The 14,503-nt window shown below is 40.4% G+C and overlaps 1 pseudogene; it reads right to left on the minus strand.

The window, feature by feature from the left end:
* Positions 1-3,175: 3,175 nt before the first annotated feature.
* On the minus strand, positions 3,176-4,724 carry LOC101645689 (annotated as a pseudogene).
* Positions 4,725-14,503: the final 9,779 nt, after the last annotated feature.

The raw sequence follows: 14,503 nt of genomic DNA on the forward strand, positions 1-14,503 counted from the left end.
AGCTAATACCAAGGACTCAAGCAGAAAAAAAATGCTTTGAAAATGATGATGGTGACATATGCTTGATAAAATTGATGTATGGATTGTTATAAGAGCTGTAAGAGCACCCAATAAAGTGATTTATTAATTACAAAAAATCTAAGCCCCTCAACAAGGACCAATCTTAACTGATCATAGAGAGAGTAGCAGAACCTCCAAGAGTATAGCCCTGTGGAAACTTTGTAACTTGAAACTGAAGCCACTCCTCCCACCAAACAGGCAGGCCGGTGAAACAATGTGAAGAATTCCCTCCTCAGAACAAACTACTCCAAGACACCAGCTGGGCAGCTTTTGCCCCAAACCAGAGATGAGAAGAGAACCACAGGACCCAGGGAGGAAATGAGAGTGCTGATACGTCATCGTGTGTATTGCAACAAATGTCGTGGAGCTATGTGTTGGATAGGGGAAAACTAATCTGCTTTGTAAACTTTCAACCAAAGCACAATAAAATGTAAAAGAAAGGAAAAACTACCTAATGCGGGTGTTCTGGGCACAGTAGGCTAACATGGTCAGAATCTAACACATATTTGCAGAGTGAGAGAATGATCTTCGCAGCCCCTCCCACTCAGAACAAATCTGTTCCTGCAGAGACACTGCCCCCAAGTGTACCCTAAGTATGCCCTTGTTCCATGCGTCCAGAGGGGGGGGGGCATGAGGACAAGTTGATTTATAGCATCCAAGTGCTGAAAGTCTTCCTTTTATGATCTTACTGACTCAAGAGCATATTCTACCTGCAACCAACAGATCGACATGCCTCCTCTTGTTGGGGTAGGCTTAAATGCCAGGACCAGACCATCTTGAATATTAATTTCATACTCAAATGAAGCTCTGGTAATCATTGACTAGTGGGAGCAACCCGTGGGAGCAGTGAGGCATTAAATATTTATCAAACACAAGATTAAGAAACGGTTTAGATTAAAAAAATACTGTTGTAAGGAATTTAATTTAAAAGTTCTCTATCAAAATAAAAGGGAAAGAATTAGTCAGTCATTGCCTGACCTTCACTGCCTGAGGAGTTGAGCTGTCCTGCCAACTGCAAATTGGGGTGTCTGCGCCAAGCCTTCTCGAAACCGAGAGAAGAAACTGCCAGCTCTGGCAGAAGGACACAGGTAGCAGACTGAGTCACTTAGGCACACGTCAGCTGGGCCACATTAATATCTGCAGCAGGTCTCAAGTTCATGAACAAGCAGGCCAAGGGAACGTCTAGCCCAGAGCTAACCTTAAGGTGTCTGAGCCTAGAGAGGGGCACCCAGCAAGGATAGGGGCAGGCTTTGGTGGTTGGGAGGGAAGCATGCATCTAAAAATAAAATATTTTTTAAACCATCTTTCTGTCTTTTATGTGCTGGTTCCATGCTGTCTCTCCTAATATTATTTCGCTGTAGGATAAATAATATCATGTCAGCATTGTTACTGTGAAAACTCTTAGTATCAAAACAAAGTCATTGAACATGTGCTTGGGGGAAAGGAGCCTCATCCACTGTTCCCTCTGGGAACCCCTCTCCAGCACTGTTTCTACATCTATCAAAGGAGACTAAGGGGCTTAGTAACAGGCAGAAGGGGTCCTATATCCCTGGGGGTCCAGTCTAGGAGGCTTCCAGTTGTTCTAAATAGTGTACAATGTTAGCAGAGCATAGGAAAAAATGAAAATATACATCTGATAGCTCCTATGTGTCATTTACCTTGACCATGTGGCAAGAGATGCACCTAAGGTGTTTTTATAACTGCAATTTGTATATGGCATGATGCTCAGATTTATTCCACCTTCCATACTAAACCCAAGTTATAAAGTTACTCAACAGTAATGAATAAGCCAGGCCATAGATCTTTCCATCGGCCACAAGGGTAGGAAATGGTCATGAGTTTTCATGGAGTGAAAACAGCAACTTTATTATATGCTGGGAAGACGGCAAAGAGCAATGTCAGAAAGAAATCTGCTACAAAAGAAGAGAAGTGTAGGACACAATCACACTTAGCTGATATGATCCTGCATGCGTGTCAACTAATTCACAAAGCAACTTTTCCTTGTGTCGTGCTAACACACACTGGGCTTGATTGTAGCATGAGTTGTGCAAACTGGTCAAACTTTGCCAATGTTTTGATGAAGCAATGGTTTGAATATTAAAAATCTTGGTCAAAGCATAACTATTTTTATTTAGAGCATTCTCCCTGCCAATTGGCTTAATTTTTAAAGTTGAACTAAGTCATTTTGGAACTGATTTGACTAAAGTAGATAAATGCATTATTAATAAATTGATAAATCTGAGAAGATCAATAGGTTTCCTCCACTTTATTTGAAACTCAATATCTAAAAGGATTCTGAAGTTATGTTCAGACTCAGTAGGACTATGTTTGCTAAAAAGATAGTGGGAGTATGCACATAATATATACCCAGATAGGACCACCTGTATTTGTACATGTGCATTTATCTTTGTGGCAAATGTACCCATGAATGTGGTGGATCATACAGGAGGCAAAATTATGAAATCTTCTCGGCCATTACCAGATACCTTGATGGAATGAGTCGTTGAGACTCAATGAGTCATTGAGACTAAGGGACACCAAGGTCATGGCATAACATAGTTCACAGAGACAGTGTTCTTCCGCCTACTTTGGTGAGTAGCAATTGGTGTCTGGAAAGCTTATAAGCCACCATCTAAGGTGCAACCCATCTCTCTGTCCAGAGGGAAGAATGATGAAGATCAAAAGACACATAGAAACATTGGTCCAACAGAGCACACAAACATCAGTATCCACAACCCGAAGACCAAAAGATCTAATGGTGCCCAGCTATCACTACCAACTGCTCTGAAAAGGATCACACTAGCTGGTCTTAGGTATAGTGAGAGAAAAATATGAAGCAAACCCCAAACCATAAGAGAGACCAGGCTTACTGATAGGACCCTCAAGAATAAGAATTTTCTACCCAGCTCTTTCATTTCATCATTCCCTTCATTTGCTGTATGTAGCTAATCTATGTTCAAGAGCAACTTTCAGAGTCTCTTCTGATGTCCATTTCCCCCCTTTTCTATGTTTTTTTAAAATATATTTTATTCAACTTGGAAAATGAACACAAATCTAAGGGTGGTTTGAGGGTGGGGGAGGCAAGGAGCAGGAGTGGTGGCATGGGGATGTGCACCACAGTGGCTGTCTCCTGTGCCTGCCCCGGAGGCTGGGGTGAAGGTGGAGCAGGCAGCTCAGGTCTGGAGGAACACCATGGTGAGGAGGCCCAAGACATGGGCTGCTAACAACTTCTGTTCCAGTGAGACATGCAAGACTTGGGGCAGCTGGATGCCCAGTTAATCATGGAGTGGGAGCAGCAGGAAGGCCACAGCAACAATGCCGGTCAGCAGGAAGAGGAGGAAGGAGCTGGTGGCCAGTTGTGGGTGGGCGTTCTCCTGGAAGTGCCTGGCGGTCTGGGGTGGGGGTGGTGTCCTGTCAGGAGGCCGTGGTGGGGTCGCCTCCTGCCCTACCTGAAGCTCAAAAGGGTAGGCCGGAGCCCTCAGGACCGAGGGGATGTCCTTGCATCCCACCACTCGCCCTTCGGCCCCCTCCTCAAACAGCTCAGTGCTGGACATCATAGTGGCTGGGAATGGGGGCCACATGGCGAATCACAATATCGGTGCAGGACTGAGGTCTCACGTAGCCCTCAGTGTCCAACACTGTATATTTGCCAGGTGCTCTGCACAGGACTAAGGGATACAGATACAAAGAAACCGCCTATTGCCTCATGGACAACCCTTGCCCCTCGAGGTGGGGGTGGGGGCGGACACTGGGGCCACCTGGACTTTCACCCCAGGGCTGGACATGCCTCCCTTTTCTATGTTGTTAATGACCCTTTGCTTTCTTCTGTATGTTCATGACATCATTCCACAACTCAACTAGTCTTCAGTCATTAGTGGTCAATGAGTCAAATCTGTTCTTGAGACGGTCAGTTAATTCAGGTGGGACAAATTCAAGGTCATATTTTGTCTCTCATGGACTTGTTTCAGTTTTCTTCAGCTTCAACCTATACTTCCATATGAGAAAATAATCACAGTCAGCCCCAGGATTTGTTTTGGTGGATGATATTGAGCTTCTCCATTGACTCTTGCCACAGATGTAGTCAATTTAATCCCTGTTTATTCCATCTCGCTGTAGGTCCACACATACAGTCACCATGTACGCTGTTGTAAAAAAAAACATGGTATTTGCAATAAAGCAGCCATTGGTCTTGCAAAATTCTATCATTCAACCTCCAACTTCATTCCTATCACTAAGGCTGTGTTTCCAGCTATTGGCCCTTCCTCTTTATTTCTAATTTTCATGTTCCAATTACCAGCAGTTATCAATGCCAGTTGGTTGCATGTTTTATCTATTTTAAGCTTCAAAAGTTTATTTAATTATTCTTTCCCTTCTTCATTAGTTTCAGTGGTTAATATGTACATTTTAATACTAGTGATTAAGTGGCATTTCTTGTAGTCAAATGCAATATGTATTTTGAGTTGTTCTTTTTGATGACTGGGACACCATTCCTCTTGAATTTCTCATTCATGGTTTATTAAACCATGTGACTGATTCACAATTACCAATGGCAGTAATCCCAGCTCATCGATGCTTAGGGTATGTCTGTTTCATTTTTGACTACCAGTCTTCCTAGAGGCACACTTCGTACATCGCCCGTTATCATGGATGCAGTTTCTTCTCATTTTGCGTCATGCTCCATTACTAAAGAGAGGTGCCAAATGCTTTGCTCTGCTCCATCCACTTCAATAAAGTCTGCTCTACTTTGGCAGTTCTTCCCTGGTTGTATTTTGGGTGTCTTCCAACATGAGCTATTGATCTTCAAGCACTCTATTGGACAATCCTCCAATATGTGTTCATTAGGTTTTCAGTGCCTACTCCTTTATAAGTGCACTGCCTCTGCTTTCTTGCTTGTCTGTGTTGGCCTGTGGGCTTTGCTGAAACCTGTCTATCATGAGTAACCTTGCTTGTATTTAAAATTCTGGTGGCACAGCTTCTAGCATCACAGCAATATGCATTTATGCTACATTTCCCTGTTACAGGCATTGAACCAATGGTAGCACAGCCTAGGGTTCTACTGTTGGACAGAGGATACTGAATTATTACTTAGTTAAAGAGAATCCTTAACCCCAAGGCAAAACAAATCCAGTGCCACTGAATAGATTCCGCCTCACAGCAACACTCCGGGACTCACTAGAATGGTTTCACTGGGTTTCTGAGACTGGACATCTTTATGGGGATTCACAATTTCATCTTTCTCCCATGGAGTGGCTATTGGGTTTGAACTGTGTGTCTTGCAGTCAGAAGCTCAATGCTTAACCCATAGTGCCTCCAGGGTCCCTAGAGAATCCTTAGCTGATTGCTTTTTTTTTTTAAGCTTCAAGAATTGTCAGTGTATTTATGGTGATTAATTTATATGCACCTTGGCTATTCTATGGTCCAAACACTAGTTGCATAGGCAAACACTAGTCTAGTTGCTGCCTCATACAAAATACAATTACTTTCCAAGGGAGTGGGGGGAGGAAGACGGTGTCCAGGAGTGCATGTAGAAAAAGAATGGTTGGAAACTGATTGTGGTAGCAATAGTACAGTCTGCTTGACATGATTGAAATATGGAATGGTATGTGACATGTATTACATTCAAACTAATAAAATAAGGGGGGAAGAATGCAATTACTTTCCATAATTTAATCTACTATGATGTAATCAGTCATTGAAAGAGGAAGCTCTTTTAGAGGGTGTTCTGCCTCCAGATTGTAAGGTATTTTGATTGAACTATCCCTCTCTCTGCACTTGTCCCCATGCCTGATCTATCAATGCAAGCCTGTAGAAGTCTACAGATTGCCAACTGACCTATGGATTTTGAACTTATCAATCCTCACAATTCAATGAGCCTATCCCTTGAAGTAAATCAACCAGTCATCCTTTCTCTGAGCTACACACATGGGGCCTTCAAACAGTTCATGAAAACATACCATTATCTTTTAATTCCATCCCATGAAACTTTTGAAGCCACATATATCTATATATCTACATAATGTAATATATATCTATATTTCCATATATAGATAGATAGGGCTTCCAACAGAACCTGACTATAAATCCCTGACTAAGCATTATTATTTCAATTTCTCTTGGGGAAATTTTGTAAGTACATCATTCTCTCAAATAAATTAAATTATGAAATAAATGCGATCAGAAATGCCACTGCCTCTCCCACACAGTGCTCACCATGTGCAAATGCTGACTGGCTTTCCTAACTTCTACAGCTGAGCGGCACGGTCCTGTGACTCAACCGTCTTCTCAATGCTAGCTGGTGACGCTGGGGCACTAAGGAACTAGCAAAAGTCATGCAAACTGCAAACCAGAGTCACTCTTTCCTGAGGAGTCAACGCATTTAAAAGCATCCCTTGTAATTATAAGATATTATAATGACATTTTAAGAATGTGGAGGTACATTAATCCACTCAAGAGAAGAGAACATGGCCTAATGTCATCTCTCAGAATAAAGTTACTGTGTCTAAAATGACTTCTTTTAAAAATAATAAAAATGTCTGAAAATTATATAAGGCATTTAAACAGTATGTGTATAACAAAGTCTTGCACAGACACTTTTTGGCTGCCTTGGCGACCCATACCAATGGCCGGATCAGTAAGTGGGCTTGGCGAGGAGTCGAGGTGAAGGAAAGGCTGCTGCTCTGCATGCCGACACAGGGCATGGGCCATGATGGTCTAGCACGAAATCCCAGGGATTTGTGTCGACTTCTAATTACATTGGAAGTCTAAATAAAGAAAATGAAGGACCAGAGAAATGCAAATTTAATCTAGAATTTCCCCCAAACAATTAACCACAATAATGGCCACCATTTAGGAATCCTGGCCTTGTGCTAGGCATTGAAGTAGGTTATTACTAAATTAACTATGCATTAAATAAACTGTTCCTAGATTTAATGCTCAAAGCAATCCTTGTAGGCAAGGGTTATTAATACCCACAAATTACAGATGAAGAACTCTCTTGTCCTTCTGAAGAATCTCACTTAAAAATTCAAAAATTATACTTAATATTATCTTCTATTAATATCTAAAAGTATCTATTCATATCTAGCCACTAGAATAAGAAACAGGAATCCACAGAGTTGTTCCAGCCCTGCAATGAATTATGTCTGGATTCCCACTGGAATTTAGAGAATTTTAATAAACCCAAGTACATTATCTAGTCTGTCATTTTTCAACTTCCTAAAGACAAATAAATGCCATTGTAACAATTCAAGCTTTCTCATCCAAAAATATTAAAAAGTTAGTATGTGTCCACACAGACCATTTCTCCAGGTGTAGACATATACAGGACCTTTATCTTTTGGAAATGATTGAAATGATGCTATGCATATTGTTCTGCCACATGCTTTTTTCACTTCACCACAGATGTGACAGGCAGGACATGAAACATGAAAAAAATCAAAAGGTCATGAAGAATATAGTAAATAAATAAAACACCAAAATAAATGTCAAATGAGACTCTGAAACTTGCTTTGATTGGCCAAGCAATAATGTTCCATGGAAGCGACTAAATGGTCCAAGAACTAAACTTTATAGATGGCACCTGTAATCCAAGCCTTTGCATTTCCTTTCCAAATAACAGAGACTTGCCTTAGGGATACAGAGAAAATGCCTTTGGATTTGGGGAGCAATACACAGGCAAAGACTTGAACTATAAATCCCTGTTGTGTTACCCACAAGGAATGTCATTAGCCTATCCTTGGATACCTTATTCCCTGGCACATTTCCCCCTCTTTCAAAAATAGGTCCTATCAGGAATTTCCCCCTGAAATTAAGCCAGTATACTCTACATTAAATGTCTTGACATACAAATAACTTCCCTCCTCAATTATATTTTTCAACATTTAAGGAAAAGTATTGACAGCACTTACATAGGCCCTAACTGCTTTACCTTGTAGTTTAGTATTCTGTAAATCTGCTCTCGATTCGGAATGATTGACCCAAGCCCTACTCACAGCAAACTCTTTATCACAGCCACTTTTACTTGCTGAACATGCAGCTCTGAAAGCATTGAAAAGGCTTCAAGTAAGTCGGTAAAGCTAATAGCCTTGTTACCCTGCTTTTGTTATCTACCCAAATTATCAATAGCCTTTCGCTTCAATAATCAAACCACCGCATTGCTTTGTAATCACTGTAGCTTTCAGCAAGGCTGAGCCTTTCACGTGCTCCATAATTCTCATTGCAGCATTTTAGACCGTACCAGTTGTTGACTGAGTAGAGTCTTTTCAATGACCACTGGCATTTCACCTCTTTCCATTGGCTGTATTGTTCAGCTATTTACAGTCATCATCATTGTCCATGTTTCTTGAAGCACCAACATTTGCATCCGATTTACACTTTGAAGGCATGGTTACAAAGCTAAGTAAGGGGAAAGTTTGGTCCAGACAGAGTGTTACACGCTCAAAAAAAGTGTTAACGGCAATGTGATCCGACTTAAGGAGACATGACAGCATTCTCATCCTGTACCTTTTCATGAGCAACATGAAGTCTGGCAGGTGTTCATTATTACACACTGCCGTATCTAACTCACATTTTGCAAACGAGGATAAGTTAAAGTGTATTGATACGCAATCATTAAACAAAAAAACAACAACCATCTAAGCAATTCTAACTCATAACAACACTGTACAACAGGTCACATCCCACTGCTCCAGGGGTGTTGCAGGATGCAGACCTTCGTGGAAGGAGACTTCATATTTCTACCAAGACTCGGCTAGTAGGTTCCAAGCAACCACTTTTAGTTTCATGGTCCAGTGTTTAATCTACCTTACCACCATGGCTCCTACACAATCGCAGAAACCTGGGCCTTTAACACACCCTCCAACTGAGTGGCGACATATCTGAAGAGAGTGTTTCCACCCCTTCCCCTGAAGGATTCTGCACTCCTTCATTCACAACACATCAAAACAATCATTTTGGGAATCTTCCAGAGTCTCCAATTGTGTGCCTTTGAAATTTCCTTTGAGTTTGGGGAACAAAAAGAAATCTGAAGGGGCAATATCAGTGCTTTCAGGTGCATGGGGTGAATGTTCCCAAGAAAATTCTCATAGGACAGCCCTTGTAACTCTCAAAGAATGAGAATGTGTATGTCCTGATGGAAAATATTCTTCAACGTAAGTTTCCTGCCCTTTATCTCAACAATGTGGCTTTCAGTTTTCTTAAACCTTCTTTGTAATAAGTCCCCCTGATCACCTTGTGTTCTTTGATAAACCTATCAAAATTGCACCTTGGGAATTAAAAAAAAAAGTTGCAATAACCTTCTGAGCTAACTTCTCTAACTTGGGTTTAACCTAAGGTGACCAGACATCACTCTTTTGGCAGGACAGTCCCAATTTTTAACAATTTTTCCCACGTCCCATGGCGTTTTTTAAAAGTCCTGATTTTTGGAAAGAATGCACGGCAAGCTAGGGTATACGGTTTTCGGCTGCCATGTGGCTATTTTGCCAGGAGATGAGTTTTATCAATGGTGTCCCGCTTTACCAATGTTAAAATCTGGTCACCTTAATTTAACCATTCCAGCAGATCGCCTTAGAAGCCCCTGTTTTTACTAGACTTTGCTCTCTGGTTAGTATCTAAAAAGCCAAGATTTGTTCTCGGTTACAATTCGTTCCATAAAATCATCTTCATTGGTTTTGACCTTGCTTAAAAGGCTAATGGAAAAATCCGTGCTTTCAGCTGATTCTCACACAATGACTTTGGCACCCATCAAGTCAAAAGCTTAAAATTGAAAATGCTGAACCATGAGAAAGCCTAACGTCAGTAGCTCTAAGTATGTCTAAGGTCTTCATCTACCACGTTCTGGACTTCAACCACAGTTCTTGTGTTCCGCAAAAGTGAAGGTCTTCCTTCTCCTGCTCATCTTTGATGTCTCAGTGGCAGATGCTTCGTCTACATACCAGCTGTTGTCTTAGGCGGTGCCGCATTCCTGTGCACTTGCTGAAAAGCTTCAAGGATTGGAGAAGATGCCACTTGAGTGCTGTTAAAAATTGGGGCCATTGTTGGAATACCAGCAACTCCCGTAAAAGAAAGAAACTCCTTTTTTTTCTTTCAGTAATTGGAGGTTTCATAATAATCCTATAAGCCAATATTTAATTGCGTGCTCACTGTATTTTAGGCATTCTAATTTTCAGTGTTATGTATCTATTACCACATTTAATCTGTCCTTTGACCATGTGAAGTAAATATTCTCACTGGCCCCAGTTTACAAATGAAAAATGAAAGCATTGAGAAATCACCTATCAAAAGTTACCTGCTTTTAAAATTTGATTGAGGTGCCTCATATTTCACACATCATGAAATTCACCTAGTTTAAGTGCACGATGCAGTTGTTTGTATCAACCTTACCAAGCGATGCTACCACCAGCACATATCGGGTTCAGGGCATTTTTTCCTCCAATAAGAGGAAAAAACTTATGCTCATTTAGAGTTAATCACTGTTCATAGCCCAAGACTCAGACAACCACTAATTCACTCTGTTTCTATAAATGTGTCTCTTGCAGAAGTTTCATCTAAAAATTCAATCATAAAACATGGTCTCTTGTGTCTGGTTTCTTGGCAATTCATCCATGAAGCAGTACATATTCACTGCTTTTTACTGCCGAATACTATTCCACTCTAGGGATATAGCACATTTTGTCTTTTCTTTCACCATAAGATGAAAATTGAGTTTGTTTCAATTTGGGACTATTGTGAGCAATGCTGCTGAGAATACTTGTGTGCAACTCTTTATGTGGACGTAGGTTTGCTCTTCTCTGGGGTGGGCATCTTGGAGTGGAGTTGCAAAGCTGCACAGTAGTTTTATGCTTAACTTTGTTTGGAGCCCACGCAATGGCGTGTAACAACAGCTTAAGAATGTTTACATGCCTTGAACCTAGAATGTCAGTGTGGTCAAATTAATGAGGATATGCAATGTTTGCATTTTATGAACTTGTGCTATTTAAAATAATTTAGCCCAGAAGAGTAACTGGTCATCCTTGTGATTCTAATTGTAAATGTGTAATAGATTTAGCCTTGTGATTTTAAGTGGAAGTCATAATATACTTTAGTTCTATATATAGAATTGAATGATGTAAATAAATAAAAAGCTTACTATGTCTATAGTTTTATTGCATTTGTAAGACTTATTTAAGTATTCAAAAATTTTTCTGTTAAAGCAGACAATTATAGTACTTAAAAGGAAATTGAATATATTAAAGTTATAAAGGCCATTTAAAAGAAGTTTAACTAAGTTTGTAAATAGGACCAAACATTAACAATTGTCCCTTAAAGTTAGTTATTATGCTTTTAATAACCCTAAGGGATGAGTATGTCTGGTAATAGGCTCCCAATAGGCCACAGTGGTCCAGGTTTCTGTACACCCCTTGGGGACCAGGTCACATGCCATAAAATACTGAGACATTGAACCCTGGATCTTCAAGGCGTACAACATGCTCCAAAAGTCATATCAGAGGGATACAATGTGGAAACTCAACTAGGTCAACTGGGCTCTACCTCAAATACACCTGTAACCCAAGGACTTAAGACCAAAATGACATGGTGTGTGAAGGGGCAGAAGACAGCTATACTTAGAATATTGAATTGTCCGTAGGCAGACTAACATTTACCTACTACTTCCATGCCCTACTTGCTGTATTAAGATACATATTATTCTTGCAGACCTGTGTCTGACATTGATAGTGAATATTATTATAAGTTTTGCCTCACCACCAACTCCCATCATTTGTGTAAATAGCATCCAGTAACCTAAGGATTTATTTTGCACAGGTCAATAATCCATGCATTGTGATTTGTAGTTAGCCTACACTTGTTCAATCTCCCTATCTCAATAGTGGTTCAAAAGTATTACCGTAGGCTAATAAATGACAGTATAAATCAAAAATTCTTATGCTTGCTCCAAGAAGATGATGGACAAGATTGCGTACCACAAAATAACAAGATGTCTCACAGGTGATCCAGCTGTTGTTGTTGTTGTTAGGTGCTATGGAGTTGACTCTGACCCACAGTGGCCCTATGCACCACAGTCCTGTGCCCTCCTCACAAGTCACTGGGTCAATCCATCTCATGGAGGACCGTCCACAGTCCTGTGCCCTCCTCACAAGTCACTGGGTCAATCCATCTCATGGAGGACCGTCCACCGCCCCTCCACTTTACCAAGTGTAATGCCCTTCTCCAAGGACCAGTCTCTCTTGACAATATTTCCAAAGTATGTCAGATGAAGTCTTACCATCCTTGCCTCTAAACTGCACTCTGACCTTACTTCTTCCAATACAGATCAGTTTGTCCGTTCAGCAACCCATCGTTATTTTCAATATTCTTCTCCAGCACATTTCTTTCTTTCTTTCTATATATTTTTAAATCATTTTATTGGAGCCGTGTACAACCCTTATCACAATCCATACATACATCCATTGTGTCAAGCACGCTTGTACTTTTGTTGCCCTCATCTTTCTCAAAACATTCGTCTTCTACTTGAGTCCCCGGTATCAGCTCCTCATCCCCCCCCTCCCTGCCCTCCTCCCTCATGAACCCTTGATAATTTATACATTATTATTATTTTATCATGTCTTACACTGCCTGACATCTCCCTTTCCTCCACCCTCCCAGTATCACCACTCTCACCACTGGTCCTGAGAGCTTTAATCTGTCCTGGATTCTCTGTGTTTCCAGTTCCTATCTGTACCAGTGTACATCCTCTGGTCTAGATTTGTAATGTAGAATTGCGATCATGATAGTGGGGTGAAGGAAGCATTAAATAACTAGAGGAAAGTTGTATGTTTCATCATTTCTACACCAGCACCACATTTCTAATGCATAAATTCATCTACAGTTTTCCTTATTTCAATGTCCAACTTTTACATACATATAATATAATGCATATCATCCAATGGAAAATACCATGACTTGGGTCAGGTGCACCTTAGTCCTCAAAGTAACATCCTTACTCTTCAATACTCTAAAGAGGTCTTGTGAAGCAGACTTACCTAATGAAATACATCTTTTGATCTCTTGACTGTGGCTTCTATGAGCATTGATTGTAGATCCAAGTAAGACAAAATCCTTGACAACTTCAAACTTTTATTTCTCATAATGTTACCTATTGGCCCAATTGTGAGGTTTTGGTTTTCCTTGCATTGAATTTTAATCCATGCTGAAGACTACATTCCTTAATCTTCATTCATAAGTGCTTCAAGTTCTCCTCACTTTTAGCAAGTAAGGTTGTGTCATCTATATACTACAGGTGGTTAATTAACCTTTTTCCAATCCTGATGCTGCACATTTTGTTTTGTTTTGTTTTTACTGTTTTAGAGATAATGCTTGCATTTTTTGTATCTTTTTATTGAGGGTTCTTACAATTCTTATTACAACCCATACATCAATTTTATCAGCCATATTTGTACATATATTGCCAACATTCTTTTGTAGACAATTACTTGCTATTGAGCCCTTGCTATCAGCTCCTTTTTTCCCCCCATCCTCACCCTCGTGACCCCTTGGTGATTATAAATTATTATTTTTATATCTCACACTGACCACTGTCTCCCTTCCCCCATGATTTCCGTTGTTCTTCCCCCTGGAGCAGGGGGTGGTTGTGTATTGATCATTATGATCGGTTCCTCCTTCTCCCTACCCATCTGGTATTGCTATTCCCATTCCTGTTCCTGGGTTGTGTAGCTGCATACTTTGTCATATAATCCAGCTTCTCGGATGATTTGCTAAGCACGTAAGTTGAATAAGTAAAGTGGTGGTAGGAGAAAGCCCTGACGCTCACCTTTCATGATTTTAAATAATGTATTAGTCCCTTGTTCTGTTCATACAACTGCCTCTTAATTCATATACAAGTTCCATAGGAGCACAATGAAGGATTCTGGATTCCCATTCTTCTCAAGGTTATCCATAGTTTGTTATGGTCCACACCATCAAATGCTTTTGCATATTCAATGAAACACAAGTAAACATATTTCTGGCATTCTCTGCTTTGAGTCAAGATACATCTGACATCAGCAATGATATTCCTTGTTTTAGGTCCTCTTCTGAATCTGGCTTGAACTCTGACAGATCCTTGACAATGAACTGCTGCCACCACTGTTGGAGGACCTTAAGCAAAATTCTGTTAGGTGACCTTTCTTTGGAATGGGCACAAATATGGATCTCTTCCAGTCAGTTGACCAAGTTGCTGTCTTCCAAATTTCCTGGCATAGACGAATGAGTGCTTCTAGTGCTCCTTCAGCTTTCTGAAACATTTCAATGGCATTCTTTCAATTCCTGGAGCTTTGTTTTGGGTTAATACATTCAGTGCAGTTTGAACTTCTTTCAACACCATTGGTTCTTGCTCATATGCTACTTTCTGAAATGGTGGAAAGTTGATTAGTTCCTTGTGGTCAAGTGACTTTTTAAAAAAATCATTTTA

The sequence above is a fragment of the Echinops telfairi genome, unplaced genomic scaffold (genome assembly GCF_000313985.2).
Source record: "Echinops telfairi isolate 266 unplaced genomic scaffold, ASM31398v2 ScPeMD7_7469;HRSCAF=8507_1, whole genome shotgun sequence".
In the NCBI taxonomy this organism is placed as follows: domain Eukaryota; kingdom Metazoa; phylum Chordata; class Mammalia; order Afrosoricida; family Tenrecidae; genus Echinops; species Echinops telfairi.